This window comes from Arachis hypogaea, chromosome 16 (assembly GCF_003086295.3).
Source record: "Arachis hypogaea cultivar Tifrunner chromosome 16, arahy.Tifrunner.gnm2.J5K5, whole genome shotgun sequence".
NCBI classification, from domain to species: Eukaryota; Viridiplantae; Streptophyta; class Magnoliopsida; order Fabales; family Fabaceae; genus Arachis; species Arachis hypogaea.
In genome coordinates this window covers 78,012,870-78,026,735 of record NC_092051.1, presented here as the reverse complement: position 1 = coordinate 78,026,735, position 13,866 = coordinate 78,012,870, and positions in this window count along the sequence as shown.

Here is a 13,866-nt window from a genome sequence, read left to right as displayed (position 1 = left end):
ACATTGGTTGGGATACAAGAGTGTTTTACATTTGTATTTGGGAAATTGGGTGCATGCTCATATTTTGATTAAATGTATAGACCTTATGCATTGAAAAAGAAGAAAAAAATGAAAAAAAAAATAGAAAAAGAAACAAAAGAAGAGAAAAGAAAAGGAAATAAATAGAAAAAAAAAGAAAGGAATAAAAAGGGGACAAAATGCCCCAAAGCAAGGCTGAATAAAGATCAATGCATAAGTGTTGGAAAAATCAAAAGAAATGCAGGAGGATGTAAAAAGTGAAGGATGGTTAGTTAGGGTAGATTAAAATTTGTATAGGTCATTGTATAGATTAGGTGGGAAAGTCTAGGTTAATCAAAGATTCAAATCTCTAGTATACTTAACCATACATGATCCTACCTTGACCCTGACCCCATTACAACCTATGAGAAAGACCTCATGATGAATGAATGCATACATTGAATGATTGTTGATTGTTAGATGAAGAACAAACTTTGGAAAACGTGATTAGGAGAGAATTGAGTGAATAAACCCCTAAACACTTGAGTGAATATAGCGGATACACATCCGGTGAGGGTTCAATAGCTCAATTACATGTATTCACCCCTATTATCTATATTCTTGCAAGTTTGAAATTCTTTTGACAATTCAATACAATTGTGGTTTGGACTTGATCCCTTAGCTCTTATGCTCATATATTTATTCTCTTGGAAGTTGAATTATTTTGACCAAGCATTTGTATTCACCCTAGGTAGTTGCATTTAGATAGAATTCGTGTAGTTTAGTGCATTGAATAAATGTCATATCCCTTCGCTTCATTCTTGGTCAAGCATGAGGACATGCTTGGTTTAAGTGTGGGGAGGTTGATAAACCCCATTTTCAGGGTTTATCTTGTATTGGATTTAGAGCATTTTGCTAACCTTTTCTCACATTTAGCTAATGATTTAGCATGATTTTGTGATCTATCCCTTATTTATGCTTAAGTGTAAAAAGCATGCTTTTTGGCCTTTGATTAGATAACTTTACTTTCTCCTTGATTCCATAAGATGCCTTGATGTGTTTGGTAGTAATCTTAGGTTGGAAAGGACTAGGAATGGATCAAGGGAGCAAGAAAGGAAGCATGCAAGTGGAGAAGATCATGAAAAGTCAAAGAGTTGGATTCGGCCATGGACGCGCGCGCACACCAGGCGCTTACGCACACCTTGCAAAATTGCCCAAGGACGCGTACGCGTGCTGTGCGCATACACGTTGGTGTTGATTTGTGATTTTTTAATGAAATCGTGGCCTGTGAATTCTGAAGGCCTGCAAGGTCCAATCCAAGTCAACTTTGGCGCCAAAAAACACTCAAAAAGGACCAAGGATTGAGGGGAGAAGGGGGATCATCTATCATAACACACGTTAGGCTAGTTTAGTTTTAGTTTTAGAGAGAGAAGCTCTCACTTCTCTCTAGGATTAGAATTAGGATTAGGTTTAGTTCAATAATTTAGATCTAGGTTTCAATTCATGCTTTCCTCTTATTCTATCTTTCAATTTTATGTTATTACATTCATCATTCTTCTATTGTTGTTATTTCTTTCTTCTATTTTGTTTGTAGATCTACTCTTGTTCATTCTATTTTCTTTTAATGCAATTTGAGGTAATTCATGTAGATCTTGTTTCCTTTAATTGTTGTTATTAATTCTTTGCAATAATTGTTGTTAGATTTTATTTTTGTTATCCATTTACTATGCTTCTCTTTAGTACCTTCCAAGTGTTTGATGAAATGCTTAGTTGGATTTTAGTGTAGATTTTGTTCCTCTTGGCCTAGGTGGAGTAATTAGTGACGCTTGAGTTATTTAATTCCTTTGTTGATTGATAATTATAAGTTGCTAATTGATTTGGATACCACTAAACTTAGTCTTTCCTTTGGGAGTTGGCTAGGATTTGTGGAATCAAGTTGATTCATCCACTTGACTTTCCTCCATGGTTAGAGGTTAACTAAGTGGTAGAAATGGACAATTTATGATCACAATTGAGGAGGATAACTAGGATAGGACTTCTAGTTCTCATAATCTTGCCAAGAGCTTTTCTAGTTGTTAGTTTATTTTCATTGCCATTTACATTTCATGTCTCTTATCCCAAAAACCCCAAACACACTCCATAACAAATAACAAGAACACTTTATTGTAATTCCTAGGGAGAACGACCCGAGGTTCCAATACTTCGATTTATAAATTTAGGGGTTTGTTTTAGTGACAAACAAAATTTTTGTATGAAAGGATTAGTGTTGGTTTAGAAACTATACTTGCAACGAGACTTCATTTGTGAAGTTCTAAACCATCAAAAGTCCTCTCATCAGGCAACTAATTCATAAGTTTGCATGGTGCCAATTTGTATTGAAGTTGGCCTTAACGTTGGTGGCAACGTTTGTGTATAAACGTTGGGTCAAACGTTACTTGAAGAAAAAGGATTTCTGGGCATTTCCTGCAACGTTTGACTCAACGTTGGTGTACCAACGTTCGCGCAGTCACGCATGCACGTGGCCCACGCGTACGCATGAAGGCTGTAAATTTGCCAATCCACGTGTGCGCGTCGCCCACGCTTGCCCATCCCTTGCCATTTTTCCATTTCTACGCGTAGGCGTCACCCACGCGTACGCGTGATATCAATTTTTTTCCAGGGATGGCATCGCGGACGTTGGATCTAACGTTTGATCACCAACGTTACCTCCAACATTGGCATTGTCACGCATAAGCGTCACCCACGCGTACGCGTGGATTGCAATTTTTCCATGCGCACGCGTACGCGTCGATGCAATTTTTCCAACTTCAAATTTTGAGATTTCATCGAGCATGTTGGAGGTAATGATGGACCACCAACGTTCCCTCCAACATTGGCACCTCTCTTCCCCCAACGTTGGACCGTTGGAGTCCAACTTTGGCTCCAACTATGGTCTCTTGAATTGAAGTTTGAGGCATAGTTGGAGTCCAACTTTGCCTCAAACTATGAACCTTTCTATTGACCAATGTTTGAGGTAAAGTTGGACCATCAACTTTGGCTCCAACGTTACCTTCTCTGCTTCTTCCTTGCCATTCCTCTGCTTCTCTTCACCTATTATCAACAAAACACATGCATCAAAGCCTTGCCAAAATCACAAGATTTTGCATCATTCATAACATCAACTAAATCTTGCAAAAATCTCATGAAAATGCATAAAATTAACAATGTTTGATTGAATCAAGAAAAGTATGAATTTCTCATCCAAAGACTTGCTTGTTGCCTAAAAATGCATGAAAACTAAGTAAAAACAAATGAAAAAGGCATGTGAAACTAGCCTAAGACGACTTGTCATCATAACACCAAACTTAAATCTTGCTTGTCCCCAAGCAAGCAGTAAAACACAAGGAGAATGAATGGAAACAGAGAGAGGTCTAGGCCTTTATTGGAAGACATTCAATACTGGTTAATGAGGTTTTCATGCATGGTACCTTAGAGACTTTTATTCTGTGGCTGAGGTATCAACACTCATTTGGATCCTTACTTGAATTACACAAAATATGAGACTTGTTATTGCATGGTCCTTGGTTTTTTTCTTGCTCTCTTTCTTTTGATTGAGATTTATTGTTTAGCTGAGGCTTAATGCTATGTGGTAAGGCAGCTTTTTAGAATAAGCTTTTAGCCAGCATTCCTGTCCCAGTTGGTTCAAGATGCTAGGTGTTGAGACACCCGTAAGGGCTTACTTGCTCAAGCCTCTCCTTAGCACACACACATCAAAGGCTTTTAGCTTGTTTTATTCTTTGGACATTGGTGCCCAGCACCACTTTAGGTCACTAAATGCTTTGTCTCAAAGTAGCTCTTAATGGTGGACTTTCGGTTGGCAATCCCGAGTTAGTTAACCCAAGTTTCCAGGTGATGAAGCACCCCTTAGAACCTAGTTATCCAAGCTTATCTTTGTACAAGAGCATCACATGCATTTATCCAAATCTCAAGCCATTGGTGCCCATCCTTGTTTATTTCTTTTTGTTTCTTTCTCTTGCATTTTTTTTCTTTTATTATGGACCTTTTTCATTTGTCAAGTCTCGTGGAATGTAACTCAAGTTCATATCTCAAAGTCATGCCAACCTTTAGCCTGAATCAAGTAATGAACCAGTACATACCACCACATAACCTTGTTATATCTTCTATCAAAATAGACCTTTACTCTTTCTCTGTTTCACAACACTTTCTTTTATTCAAGCATGAGAAATAAAGCATACAACTTAAGCAAGATGTCATGATCCAAGCACTTAAACTAGCAAGCCAAAAATAAACACAAAATCATCATAATGTAGATTAATCATGAAAATAGAACACTGATCAACAGGGGCACAATACAACCTCTTAGAGTCCATTTGTTTCCTCTTTGTCATCATCATTGTTGGCTTCCATGTCCTTCCTTTGTCCTTCCACATGATGATGTATCTTTCCCTCCAAGAAATTGAATGACTTCCTACAAAGATATTGAAAGTTGCTTGCTCCCCAAGCACTTGAGAGATGGTTAACATGCATGTATGCTTGTGATTTTCTAGACTGAAGTTGGTGTGGGAACACCAAACTTAGTCCCTTGCCTACTTTTATATGCAACAGAGTGAGTACATGCATGAAACATCAAGTGCTTTTATTAAGAAAATAAACCATGAACTAGAAAATAAACTATGAACTAAAAACTAAACATATGTTAGGTAGTTTCTCTGATTGCTTGGAGGTAGTGACTAATCATGCTGAGGGTTGAAATGTGTTTCTAATGAAATCTTTGGTAGAACACCAAACTTAGCATTCTACATTCACCCTTGAATTACTTTAGTGTGTAACACCAAACTTAGCTCCTTGCAATACAGATAAATCTACTTTATTCTTTTATTGAAATACCTAGGATTATTGAAATAGTTACGAAAAGAAAACTACCTCTAGTTGGGTTGCCTCCCGACAAGCGCTCTTTTAGTGTCATTAGCTTGACATGTTGTTCATCACTTTCTTCTTCTTCTTCCAGTTTATTAAGAGGAATGACCTCGGGGGTAAAGAAGAGCCAGTCAGTGTCCCCTGTCTTGGCCTCTTCCTAGCAAGCTTCCTTTTGTTATTTGCTTGATTGAACTTGCTTGCTAGATCAGGGGTTGGATTGCTTGTGGTTGACCTTTTCTTCTTCCTTGATATGGTCAATTGTAGCTTGGTCACAATCCTCTTTTCGGTGCTTTTATTGGTTGCCTTCACTTCTTGGATGTCAAGACTTGGGTGTTGTGTGATTGTTGGAGTGTCATCTTCATTCAAAGCCTCTTGAATTGGTGGTTCAATGAACCCTTCCTCTATGTAGCTCTCTGCTTCAATTGAGTGTGGACTTCCTTGATTGACTTCCTCCCCTTCTTCTGCATGATCTTCCATTAAGTCCTTTGGGAGTGAGTCTTCATGTTCCTCTGTCACCTCAAGTAGCCTCTGTGAATATGAAATCATAGGTTCAAATACCTCCACAACCTCATTCTTCATTGAAATTTCACTTGACACAGGGGCCTTTTCTTCCACTTTCTCACTCACAAATTGATCTTCAACCCCAATGCTTGGCAATCCTAAGTGTTTCCTTATTTGCTCTAAATTCCCATCCATTTTCTTGAAGAGGATTTCTTGTTCTTTCCAGGATTGTTTTTGTCTTTCCAAGAATTATTCTTGTCTTTCCGAAAAATCTTTGGACCATTGAAGGTAATCCTCAGCTGCTAGCTCGAGAAATGAAGTTTAAGAGTAATTTTGTGGACATGGATGTGTTGTGGTGATGTTATTTTGAGGGGTATGGAATGAAGTTTGTGAATTGTGGAACAAATTTTGTGAATGTTGAAATGAGTTTTCTGTGTAGTGTAATGAATTTTGTGGTTGCTGAGATGAGTTGTATGGATCTTGGAGAAAACTTTGTGTTGACACATAATCAAGTGATGAAGGATTTTTAAATGAAAATCTGGGAGGTGAGGTTGGACAATTTTGCATGAATGTATTGAAAGTACACTAAAGTGATGATGGCTCTTGATAAGTGGAGTATGGACTATTGAATGCTTTTTGATTTTGATCCTCCCAATCACAACTTAAGTAATTGTTGAATTCATTACAGTATGGATCATTTTGTGGCTCTGGAGAGCTATACTGCATGAAGGTATTGATAGCACAATCAAGTGATGATGCCTCTGGATGATTAGAATATGAAGCATTGAAATTCCCTTCCTAGCCATAATTTGTGTAAGTGTCATAACAATATGAGTCACTTTGTGGCTCTGGGAGGTAGCTCATTTTACTTGATTGTTCATACTCCCTCATTCCTTATTGATATTCCCAATCACCGTGAGGATAATGACATAAATCATTGATGCACGAAATCGTGATCGTTCATTCCTTGGAAACGGCGTCAAAAACTTTATATGCACATTCATAATCTTAGTTCTTTGTCACAACTTCGCACAACTAACCAGCAAGTGCACTGGGTCGTCCAAGTAATAAACCTTACGTGAGTAAGGGTCGATCCCACGGAGATTGTCGGCTTGAAACAAGCTATAGTCATCTTGCAAATCTCAGTCAGGCGGATTCAAATGGTTATGGTAAATTGATAGTTAAAATATAATTAAAATATAAAATAGGATAGAGATACTTATGCAATTCATTGGTGAGAGTTTCAGATAAGCGTATGGAGATGCTTTTGTTCCTTCTAAACCTCTGCTTTCCTACTGTCTTCATCCAATCATTCATACTCCTTTCCATGGCAAGCTGTATGTTGGGCATCACCGTTGTCAATGGCTACATCCCGTCCTCTCAGTGAAAATGGTCCAAATGCACTGTCACCGCACGGCTAATCATCTGTCGGTTCTCGATCATGCTGGAATAGGATTCAGTAATCCTTTTGCGTCTGTCACTATGCCCAGCACTCGCGAGTTTGAAGCTCGTCACAGCCATCCCTTCCCAGATCCTACGCAGAATACCGCAGACAAGGTTTAGACTTTCCGGATCTCAAGAATGGCTGCCAATAATTCTAGCCTATACCACGAAGACTCTGATCGTGAATCAGGAGGCTAAGAGATATGCATTCAAGCTTGCTTTCATGTAGAATGGAAGTGTTTGTCAGGCACGCGTTCATAAATGAGAATCGTGATGAGCGTCACATAATCATCACATTCATCATGTTCTTGTGTGCGAATGAATATCTTAGAGAAGAAATAGGCTTGAGTTGAATAGAAAAACAATAGTACTTTGCATTAATTCATAAGGAACAGCAGAGCTCCACATCTTAATCTATGGTGTGTAGAAACTCTACCGTTGAAAATACATAAGTGAAAATAGGGTAGACATGGCCGAGTGGCCAGCCTCCCATGGAGGTCTCAGAACGTAAAAGTTACATAATGTGTTCCAGAGATGTGAAATAAATCACTAAAAGTAGTTTTTATACTAAACTAGTAACTAGGGTTTACAGAAATGAGTAAATGATGCAGAAATCCACTTTCGGGCCCACTTGGTGTGTGCTTGGGCTGAGCATTGAAGCTTTCACGTGTAGAGGTCTTCCTTGGAGTTGAACGCCAGTTTGTAACTTGTTTCTGGCGTTTAACTCTGCTTTGCAACTTGTTTCTGGCGTTTAACGCCAGAATAGGGCAGAAAGCTGGCGTTAAACGCTAGTTTGCGTCGTCTAAACTTGGGCAAGGGATGGACTATTATATATTGCTGGAAAGTCCTGGATGTCTACCTTCCAACGCAATTGAGAGCGTGCCATTTGGACTTCTGTAGCTCCAGAAAATTCACTTTGAGTGCAGGGAGGTCAGAATCCAACAACATCTGCAGTCCTTCTTCAGCCTTTGAATCAGATTTTTGCTCAAGTCCCTCAATTTCAGCCAGAAAATACCTGAAATCACAGAAAAACACACAAAGTCATAGTAAAGTTCAGAAATGTGATTTTTATTTAAAAATTAATAAAAATATTTTAAAAACTAACTAAATCATAGTAAAAATTATGTAAAAACAATGCCAAAAACGTATAAATTATTCGCTCATCACAACACCAAACTTAAATTGTTGCTTGTCCCCAAGCAACTGAAAATCAAATAGGATAAAAAGAAGAGAATATACTATAAATTCCAAATATCAATAAAACTTAGCTCCAATTAGATGAGCGGGACTAGTAGCTTTTTGCCTCTGAATAGTTTTGGCATCTCACTTAATTCATTGAAGTTCAGAATGATTGGCATCTATAGGAACTTAGAATTTAGATAGTGTTATTAATTCTCCTAGTTCAGCATGTTGATTCTTGAACACAGATACTTTATGAGTCTTGGCCGTGGCCCTAAGCACTTTGTTTTCGAGTATTACCACCAGATACATAAATGCCACAGACACATAACTGGATGAACCTTTTCAGATTGTGACTCAGCTTTGCTAGAGTCCCCAGTTAGAGGTGTCCAGGCTTCTTAAGCACACTCTTTTTTTTTTTTTATCCTTTGGACCTTGACTTTAACCGCTCAGTATCAAGCTTTTGGCATGACACCTTCACGCCACAAGCACATGGTTAGGGACAACATGGTTTAGCCGCTTAGGCCAGGATTTTATTCCTTTGGGCCCTCCTATCCACTGATGCTCAAAGCCTTGGATCCTTTTTATTACCCTTGCCTTTTGGTTTAAAGGGTTACTGGCTTTTTCTGCTTGCTTTTTCTTTTTCTTTCTTTTATTTTTTTTCGCCAATTTTCTTTTTTTCTTTTTTTTTCGCAAGCTTTTGTATTCAGTGCTTTTTCTTGCTTCAAGAATCATTTTTATGATTTTTCAGATCATCAAATAACATTTATCCTTTTTCATCATTCTTCAAGAGCCAACAATTTTAACATTCATAAACAACAAATTCAAAAGATATATGCACTATTTAAGCATTCATTCAGAAAACAAAAAGTATTGTCACCACATCAAAATAATTAAACTAATTTCAAGGATGAATTCGAAATCATGTACTTCTTGTTTTTTTGTGATTAAAAACATTTTTCATTTAAGAGAGGTGATAGATTCATAGGACATTCATAGCTTTAAGACATAGACACTTAAACACTAATGATCATATAGTAAAGACACAAACATAAGTAAAACATAAGGCTCAAAAACCAAAAAACAGGAAAATAAGAACAAGGAGATTAAGGAACGAGTCCACCTTAGTGAGGGTGGCGTCTTCCTCTTCTTGAAGAACAATGGTGCTCTTGAGCTCCTCTATGTCTCTTCCTTGTCTTTGTTGCTCCTCCCTCATAGCTCTTTGATCTTCTCTAATCTCATGGAGAATGATGGAGTGCTCTTGGTGTTCCATCCTTAGTTGTCCCATGTTGGAACTTAATTCTCCTAGGGAGGTGTTGATTTGCTCCCAATAGTTTTGTGGAGGGAAGTGCATCCCTTGAGGCATCTCAGGGATTTCATGGTGAGGAATTTCCTCATGCTCTTGTTGAGGTCCATGATCTCTTGTTTGCTCCATCCTTTTCTTAGTGATGGGCTTGTCCTCATCAATGATGATATCTCCCTCTATGTCAATTCCAGCCGAATTACAGAGGTGGCAAATGAGGTGAGGAAAGGCTAACCTTGCCAAAGTGGATGACTTGTCAGCCACCTTGTAGAGTTCTTGATGTATAATCTCATGAACTTCCACTTCCTCCCCAATCATGATACTATGGATCATGATGGCCCGGTCTACAGTAACTTCAGACCGGTTGCTAGTAGGAATAATTGAGCATTGGATGAACTCCAACCATCCTCTAGCTACAGGCTTAAGGTCCGGTCTTCTCAATTGAACCGGCTTGCCTCTTGAGTCAACTTTCTATTGAGCTCCTTCTACACATATGTCCATGAGAACTTGGTCCAACCTTTGATCAAAGTTGACCCTTCTAATGTAGGGGTGTGTGTTTTCTTGCATCATTGGCAAGTTGAACGCCAACCTTACATTTTCCAGACTGAAATCTAAGTATTTCCCCCGAACCATTGTAAGCCAATTCTTTGGATTCGGGTTCCTACTTTGATCATGGTTCCTAGTGATCCATGCGTTTGCATAGAACTCTTGAACCATTAAGATTCCGACTTGTTGAATAGGATTAGAGAGAACTTCCCATCCTCATCTTCTAATCTCTTGTCGGATCTCCAGATATTCGCTCTTTTTGAGCTTAAAAGGGACCTCAGGGATCACCTTTTTCTTGTCCACAACTTCATAGAAGTGATCTTGATGGACCTTTGAGATGAATCTCTCCATCTCCCATGACCCAGAGGTGGAAGCAATTGCCTTCCCTTTCCTCTTTCTTGATGTTTCTCTAGCCTTAGGTGCCATTGATGGTTATGGAAAAACAAAAAGTAATGCTTTTACCACACCAAACTTAAAAGGTTTACTCGTCCTCGAGCAAAAGAAGAAAGAAAGTAGTAGAAGAAGAAGAAAATAGAGGAGATGGAGGGAGAAGGTGTATTCGGCCAAGGGGGAGAAGTGGTGGTTGTAATGTGTGAAAATGGAATAGTGTTGAGGGGTTTATATAGGGGTGGGGTGGAGGGTAGGCTTCGGCCATTAGGGTTGGGTTTGGGAGGGAAAAGAATTTGAATTTTGGAGGTAGGTGTGGTTTATGGGGAAGAGTGGATGGATGTGAGTGGTTAAGGGTATTTAGGGAAGAGGTATGGAGGTGATTTGTGAAGGGTATTTGGGGAAGAAAGTTATGAAAAGGTGTGAAGAGGAAAGAAGAAGAGGTGGGGTAGGTGGAGATCCTGTGGGTCCACAGATCCAGAGGGGTCAAGGACTTAACATCCCTGCTCCATTTAGGCGTGTAAAACACCCTTAGAATGCATGTCTAGCGTTAAACGCCAGCTTGCTACTTGTTTCTGGCGTTTAACGCCAATTCCATGCTCTGTTCTGGCGTTAAATGCCAGTCTGGTGCTTGTTTCTGGCATTTAACGCCAGCTTGATGCTTCTTCCTGGCGTTAAACACCAGTTTGATGCTTCTTACTGGCGTTTAAACACCAGTAAGCTCTTCCTCCAGGGTGAGCTATTTTTAATGCTATTTTTCAATCTGTTTTTGATTTTTTAGTAGTTTTTGTGACTTCACACGATCATCAACCTAAAGAAAATATAAAATAGAAATGGAAAATAATTAAATATAGTTAAATAACATTGGGTTGCCTCCCAACAAGCGCTTCTTTAATGTCAATAGCTTGACAGTAAGCTCTCATGGAGCCTCACAGATGTTCAGAGCATTATTGGGACCTCCCAACACCAAACTTAGAGTTTGAATGTGGGGGTTCAACACCAAACTTAGAGTTTGGTTGTGGCCTCCCAACACCAAACTTAGAGTTTAACTATGGGGGCTTTGGTTGACTCTACAGTGAGAAAAGCTTTTCATGCTTCCTTTCCATGGTTACAGAAGGAGAACCTTGAGTCTTAAATACAAGGTAGTCCTCATTCAGTTGAAGGACCAACTCTCCTCTATCCACGTCAATCACAGCTTTTGCTGTGGCTAGGAAGGGTCTTCCAAGGATGATGGATTCATCTTCATCCTTCCCAGTGTCTAGGATTATGTAATCAGTAGGGATGTAAAGGCCTTCAAACTTTACTAACAAGTCCTCTACTAATCCATAAGCTTGTTTCATTGATTTGGGCTAAGCATTGAAGCTTTCACGTGTAGAGGTCTTCCATGGAGTTGAACGCCAGAATAGGGCAGAAAGCTGGCGTTAAACGCCAGTTTGCGTCGTCTAAACTTGGGCAAAGTATGGACTATTATATATTTCTGGATGTCTACCTTCCAACGCAATGGAGAGCGCGCCATTTGGACGCCTGTAGCTCCAGAAAATCCACTTTGAGTGCAGGGAGGTCAGAATCCAATAGCATCTGCAGTACTTCTTCAGCCTCTGAATAAGATTTTTGCTCAAGTCCCTCAATTTCAGCCAGAAAATACCTGAAATCACAGAAAAATACACAAACTCATAATAAAGTCCAGAAATGTGATTTTTATTTAAAAATTAATAAAAATATATTAAAAACTAACTGAATCATACTAAAAATTATGTAAAAACAATGTCAAAAAGCGTATAAATTATCTGCTCATCAATCATCTTGTGGTGGTGGGCAATATCTCATGTAATCTGCTTGCTCATTTTGTAGCCCTGGAGCATATCCCCACTCGGTGGATTGCTCATAATCTGTCATTTCTTGGTGATATTCCCAGCCACCATTAGGATAATAACATGAATCATTTTGTGGTGGGTAATATCCCAAGAAATTGGCTTGATTAAAAGATGAGGTGAACTCCATTTAAATTTTGTAAAACACAATCACTATGAAAATTGAAACTCCTCATGTCACAGATAAGAATTTCTTAGTGAGGCAATAACACAAACACCTTAGTATCAAGAGAAAGCAAAAAATTAAAAGAACTTTAAATGACAAAAACAAAGAAAATGCTTAATCTAGACTTATCATCCACTTAATCATTGTAGATCTAAATCAATCCCCAGCAACGACGCCAAAAACTTGATGGCAAAAAATTGAATTCGCACAAACTAATCAGCAAATATACCAGGTCGTATCAAGTAGTAAAACTCACGAGAGTGAGGTCGATCCCACAGGGATTGATGGATCAAGCAATTTTAGTATGGTCATTAGTCTAGTCAAGCTAATGTTGATGAATTGAGTGAAATTTGATAAACAGAAAATAAATTGCAGGAAATCTAAAGTGCTGAAAGTAAGTGAGAAATAACAGAGAACAAGATTCATCAGGGATTGGAGATATCATAATCCATCATGAATCAAATGGGTCTCAACTTCTTTCTCAATCATATGAGTAGATCTATGACATATTGAAATTAATTGGATCCCAATTCTTTGGCAATCCAATCTCTCTAATCACAATCAATCTTGCCAATTCCTTGATCTAATTGTCATGAGAAGATGTTATGTGCACATTTCTCATCCATAAGCCACACAATCTCTCAAGATCTCAATTCCTCCCGAATGGTGTTAATCAAGAGAGTTGTGAGAGACAGATCTTCAGTTCTAATTTCCATGATTCCCCTTCCGAGGCTCACATGGAAATTCAATGGATCCAAACCCCATTCCAGAGTGAATTGATGAAATTAAAACAGAAGTTATCTCTTAGCTACTCAAGCGGATTGAGAAGAAGAAGAATTTCATTAATCCATTAGAATCACAATAGAGCTCCTCCCCCTAATGAATTGGGGTTTAGTGGATCACAGCTCTAAGAATACTTGCAGGAAATTTAAATTGCATGAATAGTAAATCAAGCTCAATACAAACCGAAATGTAAAATTGCAGAAGAGAAAAGATGCAGGAAATTAAAATTGTAATAAAAGTAAACTGAGTTCAGTACAAACTTGAAGAAGAAAGTGCAGAAAATAAAATGGGTACAAAAGAGAGATTCTACACTAAGCTCTCTGGAATTTCTAATCCTCCAAGAGAGCTCCGGAGACTCTAATCCTCCAGCCTCTACTCCTACTCCTACTGCAGCTTACTACTACCCAAGCCTCCATTACTGCTCAATCCCTTTTTTTTTCAATCTTCAAAAGTTCTTCTATTTATAATCTACATCTCATCTTCAAAATAGGTCTTCAAGTACCTGGATGTGGGCCTTGACCTTGATTGAAGCAGTTAGGAGTGACTCTTTGATGATGGACGTTGGAAAACTAACTCATAAGTTTGCATGGTGTCAATTTGTATTGAAGTTGGCCTTAACGTTGGTAGCAATGTTTGTGTATAAACATTGGGTCAAACGTTACTTGAAGAAAAAGGATTTCTGGCCATTTCCTGCAATGTTTGACTCAACGTTGGTGCACCAACGTTCGCGCAGTCATGCGTACGCAGTCACCCACGCGTACGCGTCATATCAA